We start from the raw sequence: 6,209 nt of genomic DNA, 5'->3' as shown, positions 1-6,209 counted from the left end.
GCTATGGACGACTTAGAAGATGGAACTACAATTGTAATCCTGTTTGAAAGCTCAAAACATCCATCCATCCATCTTTAACCGCTTATCGGGAATCGGGTCGCGGGGACAACAGCTCCAGCAGAGAGCCCCCTACTTTCCTCTCCAGAGCAACATTAGCAACATTTCTCCTGGGGTATCCCGAAGCGTTTCCAGGCCAGAGAGGAGATGTAATCCCCTCATCTGGTCCTTGGGCCGCCGCAGGGTCTCCTCCCAGTGGGATGTGAAACAAGGACCTCCTTAGGGAGACGCTCGTGAGGCCTCCGCACAAGATGCCCGAACCAACTAAGCTGGTTCCTTTCGAAGCGAAGGAGCAGCGGCTTTACTCCGAGTCTCTCTCGGGTGACTGAACTTCTCACCCTATCTCTAAGGGAGATGCCAACCACCCTTCTGAGGAAACTCATTTCGGCCGCTTGTATGTGCGATCTTATTCTTTCGGTCATGACCCACATTTCATGACCATAGTTGAGAATAGGAATGTAGATAGCTCGGGAGACCGAGAGCTTTGCCTTCTGTCTCAGTTCTCGTTTTGTCACAACCGTGCGGCAGAGAGACTGAAATACTGCCCCAGCTGCTCTGATTCTCCGGCTGATTTCCTTCTCCATCTTTCCCTTACTCGTGAACAAGACCCTGAGATATTTAAACTCCTCCACCAGGGACAGAGTCTCTTCTCTACCAGGACAGTACAAATGATCGCTTTCCTGCTGAGAACCATGGCCTCAGATTTGGACATGCAGATCCTCATTCAAGCCGCTGAACACTCGGCGCGAACCAATCCAGTGAGAGCTGAAGGTCACAAACCGAAGGTGCCATCAGGACCACATCATCTGTAAAAAGCAGTAACGAACCTTTAGACGTATACCCTCTCCGCCATGGTCACGACTCTGCCTATAAATCCTGTCCATGAAAATCAGAAACAGGATAGGTGACAGAGCGCAGCCCTGGCGGAGACCAACCCCCACTGGAAACGGATCCGACTTACATCCAAGCACCCGGACACAACTCTCGCTTTGGTTGTACAGAGATTGGATGGCCTTAAGCAGGGTTCCCCTCACCCCGTACTCCCTCAGCACTTCCCACAAGATTACCCGGGGGACCCGGTCATACGCCTTCTCCAAATCCACAAAGCACATGTAGACTGGATAGGTACAGTATACTCCCAGGCCTTCTCCAGGATTCCCGCAAGAGTAAAGAGCTGGTCAGTTGCTCCGCGACCAGGACGGAATCGATTTTGCTCTTCTTGAATCTGAAGTTCGACTATCGGCCGGACCCTCCTTTCCAGTACCTTGGCGTAAACTTTCCCAGGGAAGCTGATTAGTGTGATACCCAAGCTCGAAAGAGAGCAAAAAAGATAGCACCATAGCACAAACAATAACGCAACTTTTCAGTTTATTTGCTTGATTTGTTTAATTATTTGCATCATGGCCGTCAGCGAAGAAAAATCTGTGAATTAATAGCTGCCTATGGTCCGGAATTTACTGTAGCGTACAATCTGGAATTTGTCGAATGATTGATGGTACACATGGTGGAATCACCGCACGGATATAATGATGGGTCTGCTCCCTAGTGTACATTAGCATGTGTGTCCTTAATTGACATGTAGAACCCCATTATACATTACATGGTGGGTTCTATGGCTATGATCACATTTTCTTTCACGTTGTCACCTTTGACTTTGCAGGTTCCGCTTTACTCCAGTGATTCTTTGTTTTAGGATTATGTGGTGGAGAAATGATACGGATTACAAAACAGCTTGGAAGGAAAATAACAAAGCTGTTAACAAGATGTCGCCAGCACCACTCTGGTAATAGCGGCGGACAGACGATGAACAAATGGCAAGAAAAAATGTGAAATTATGCAAAGTGAATAGTTAGTGTGCACTTCAATCCCGAAGCCTCCGCGTCTGCAGGGTTGTCGGAGTCTATCATTTAAGCGCATGCCTCTTTGAACGATATGTCGCTGTAAGACGTGACACTTTTTGCATTGTGAAGCATGTTAAATGCATTCTGCTACCATCAGAGTAGCACTCTGCTTCTTTATTCTTCCCCTTCTGCTGTACAGTTTGCTTATATTTGGCATTGTATTACCATATATTTCCACCAATATACCGTATAAGCCACACCCACTAAATTCTAGAAGAAAATAACAAATAAAATTCCCGCATAAGCCGCACCGGACTATAAACTGCACATATTTGTAAATGTTTAATTACTTACCTTAATTTTTTATGACAGGGCAGTAAAACGGTCGATCAAACAAAATAGAAGTCATGGTCGTGGAGTACCAAATTATAGTCCATAATTGATGGTGCATATGAGCTTGTCCTCCCCTCCTGTGGTACAGTTTGCTTATATTACGCATTATATTACCATATTTCCACACCAATGTACCGTATAAGCCACACCCACTAAATTCTAGAAGAAAATAAAAAATAAAATCAATCTATAGGCCGCACCAAACTATGAGCCACATACATTAGTACATGTTTATTTACATACCTTAATTGTTTAGTGATAAGGCAGTAAAACGGGTGATCAAACAAAACAGAAGTAATGGTTGTGGAGTACCAATTTATAGTCTGTAATTGCTGGTGGACATGAGCTTTTCCTACCCTCCTGTGGTACAGTATGCTTCTATTTGGCATTATATTACCATATTTCAACACCATATACAAATACTGGAAGAAAATTAAAATAAAATAATTTTATAAGCCGCACACGACTATGGGCCGCATATCTTTGTACATGTTTATTAACATACCTTAATTGTTTTGTGACAGGCTTCACGGTGGGAGAGGGGTTAGTGCGTCTGCCTCACAATACGAAGGTCCTGAGTAATCATGGGCTCAATCCCGGGCTCGGGATCTTTCTGTGTGGAGTTTGCATGTTCTCCCCGTGAATGTGTGGGTTCCCTCCGGGTACTCCGGCTTCCTCCCACTTCCAAAGACATGCACCTAGGGATAGGTTGATTGGCAACACTAAATTGGCCCTAGTGTGTGAATGTGAGTGTGAATGTTGTCTGTCTATCTGTGTTGGCTTTGCGATGAGGTGGTGTCTTGTCCAGGTTGTACACCGCCTTGCGCCCAATTGTAGCTGAGATAGGCACCAGCGACCCCAAAGGGAATAAGCGGCAGGAAACCGATGGATGAATGGGATGAAATTGTTTTGTGACAAGGCAGTAAAATGGCTGATCATACAAAACAGAAGTCATGGTCGTGGAGTACCGGTTTATAGTCCGTAATTGATGGTGCATATGAGCTTGTCCTCCCCTCCTGTGGTACAGTTTGCTTATGCTTGGCACTATATTACCCTATTTTTCGCATTATAAAGCGCACTAATGTATAAGCCGCACCCACACACACAAGAATGTTCCATGTATAAGCCGCACTGGACTTTAAGTTGCAGATAAATACGTTGTAAAATGAGTTATTTACACATAAATATTCTGTAAATGTTTATTTGCATACCTTAATTGTTTTGTGACAGGGCAATAAAACGGCCGATCAAACAAAACAGAAGTCATGGTCGTGGAGTACCGGTTTATAGTCCGTAATTGATGGTGCATATGAGCTTGTCTTCCCCTCCTGTGGTACTGTTTGCTTATGCTTGGCATTATATTACCCTATTTTTCGCATTAAAAAGCGCACCATTGTATAAGCCGCACCCACACACACAAAAAATTCCATATATAAGCTGCACCGGACTATAAGCCACAGATATACACGTTTTGAAATGAGTTATTTAAACATAAATATTCTGTAAATGTTTATTTGCATACTTTAATTGTTTTGTAACATGGCAGTAAAACGGGACGATCAAACGAAACAGAACTCGTGGTCTTGGAGTACCGGTTTATAGTCCATAATTGATGGTGCATATGAGCTTGTCCTCCCATCCTGTGGTACAGTTTGCTCATACTGTACTTGGCATTATATTACCGTATTTTTTTGCACTATAAAGCACACCGTATACTGTATAAGTCACACCCATTACATTCTAGAAAAAAATTTTAAAATAAAATCCATGTATAAGCCGCACCGGACTAAAAGCCACATATATATATATATATATATATATATATATATATATATATATATATATATATATATATATATATATATATATATATATGGGACACTCTTCACCCTTGCTCCTGATGGGTGCTGGTTAGCGCCTTGCATGGCAGCTCCCTCCATCAGTGTGTGAATGGGTAAGTGTGGAAGTAGTGTCAAAGGGCTTTGAGTACCTTGAAGGTAGAAAAGCGCTATACGAGTACAACCCATTTATATATATATAGTGAAATTAGTTATTTACAAAAAATATTTGTAAATGTTTATTTACATACTGTGGAGGGGGGTATGGCCTGCGGGCCTGCAGCGAAACAGGGTGTTGCCAGGACCAGCTTCGAAGTCAGCGACAGGTGCGTAGTTGGCCCAGGTGAGCCTTGTTATCTAATCACCTGTCGCCTTTATTAGCAGCAGCCGTGATGAGACTAGTGGTTGGACTTAGAGGTACTGCTGCAAAAAGACTTGTTGCTGGAAAGTAAATGGCTCACAACTCGTGAGAATGAAATAAAACTTTGTTATACTCTGAATTCCTGGCAATGTGTGGTGGTCTGAAGAACTCACTAGAGGGCAACCTCTACATTTAAAGCCCAACAAACCAGACCACCACACACTGCCAAGAATTCATAGTATAACACTGTTTTATTTCATTCTCAGGAGGTGCGAGTGTTTTGCTTCCCAGCAGCAAGTCTTTCAGCGTCATAAAACAATTTGAAATAAATAATAAATCCGTATATAAGCCGCGGATATAAACGTTGTGAAATTATTTATTCACACATACATATTCCGTGAATGTTTATTTACATACCTTAATTCTTTTGTGACAGGGCAGTAAAACTGCTGATCAAACGAAACATTTTACACTCCATTTTATAGGCCGTGGGGTTCATAGCGTAGTAAATAGTCCCTAATTGATGGTGCACATGAGCTTTTCCTCCTCCTCTGTGATAGTTTGCTCATATTACCATATTTTCCGCACTATAAAGCGCACCAATATATAAGCGACACCCACTAAATGAAACAATTTTAAATAAATAAAAATCAATTTCCAAACCGCGGGCATAAACGTTGTGAAATGATTTATTTACACAGAAATACTCTATGAATGTTTATTTACATACCTTAATTATTTTGTGACAGGGCAGTAAAACTTGGCTTGCCAATTACATTTTGTTAGTGTTTTAGTTTTTCCTCTGTGTGTGTTGAGTATTTCCTGTTTTTAGTTCCTGTCAGCGCTCTTATTTTGTCTCAGATGCGGCTGATTGGCATCTGGCCACACCTGGTGTCAATCAGCCCGATTCTATTTTACATGCTTTGTTCCTCCAGTCAGTGCTGTATTATCGTCCTTGCCACATGTCTCTCTTGTCGTTGCTACCAGTCGCGTTGTATCTTTGCAGCGTAGTGGTAAGCTATATTTTCGTTAGATGTTTGTAGCTCACTGTTTTTTGTTCCCTGCTTCCAATTTGTCTTTATACAACACGTAACGACTTCTGATCCCGGTTCTGTTAATGCTAGCCTTATTCCCCTTTGGGGTCGCGGGGGGTGCTGGTGCCTATCTCAGCTACAATCAGGCGGAAGGCGGGTTACACCCTGGACAAGTCGTCACCTCATTGCAGGGTCAACACAGATAGACAGACAACATTCACACTCACATTCACACACTAGGGCCAATTTTAGTGTTGCCAATCAACCTAAAATTAATAAAAATCCATATACAAACCACGGATATAAATGTTGAGAAATGATTTATTTACACAGAAATACTCTGTGAATGTTTATTTACATACCTTAATTATTTTGTGACAGGGCAGTAAAACGGCCGATACAACAAAACATTTTACGCTCCATTTTATAAGCCGCGGGGTTCAGACCATAGGAAAAAGTCCGTAATTGATGGTGCATATGAGCTTTTCATCCCCTTTTGTGATATAGTTGGCTTATGTTTGGCATTATATTACCTTATTTTGATATTACGGTAATATATAAGCCACACCCACTAAATAAATCAATTTAAAATAAATACAAATCCATATACAAGCCGCAGAAATAAATGTTGTGAAATTATGTATTTACACAGAAATACTCTGTGAATGTTTATTTACATACCTTA

Source organism: Nerophis ophidion, linkage group LG02, assembly GCF_033978795.1.
Source record: "Nerophis ophidion isolate RoL-2023_Sa linkage group LG02, RoL_Noph_v1.0, whole genome shotgun sequence".
Taxonomy (NCBI): domain Eukaryota; kingdom Metazoa; phylum Chordata; class Actinopteri; order Syngnathiformes; family Syngnathidae; genus Nerophis; species Nerophis ophidion.
The sequence above is the reverse complement of the archived record's forward strand: the minus strand, read 5'-3'. Positions refer to the sequence as shown.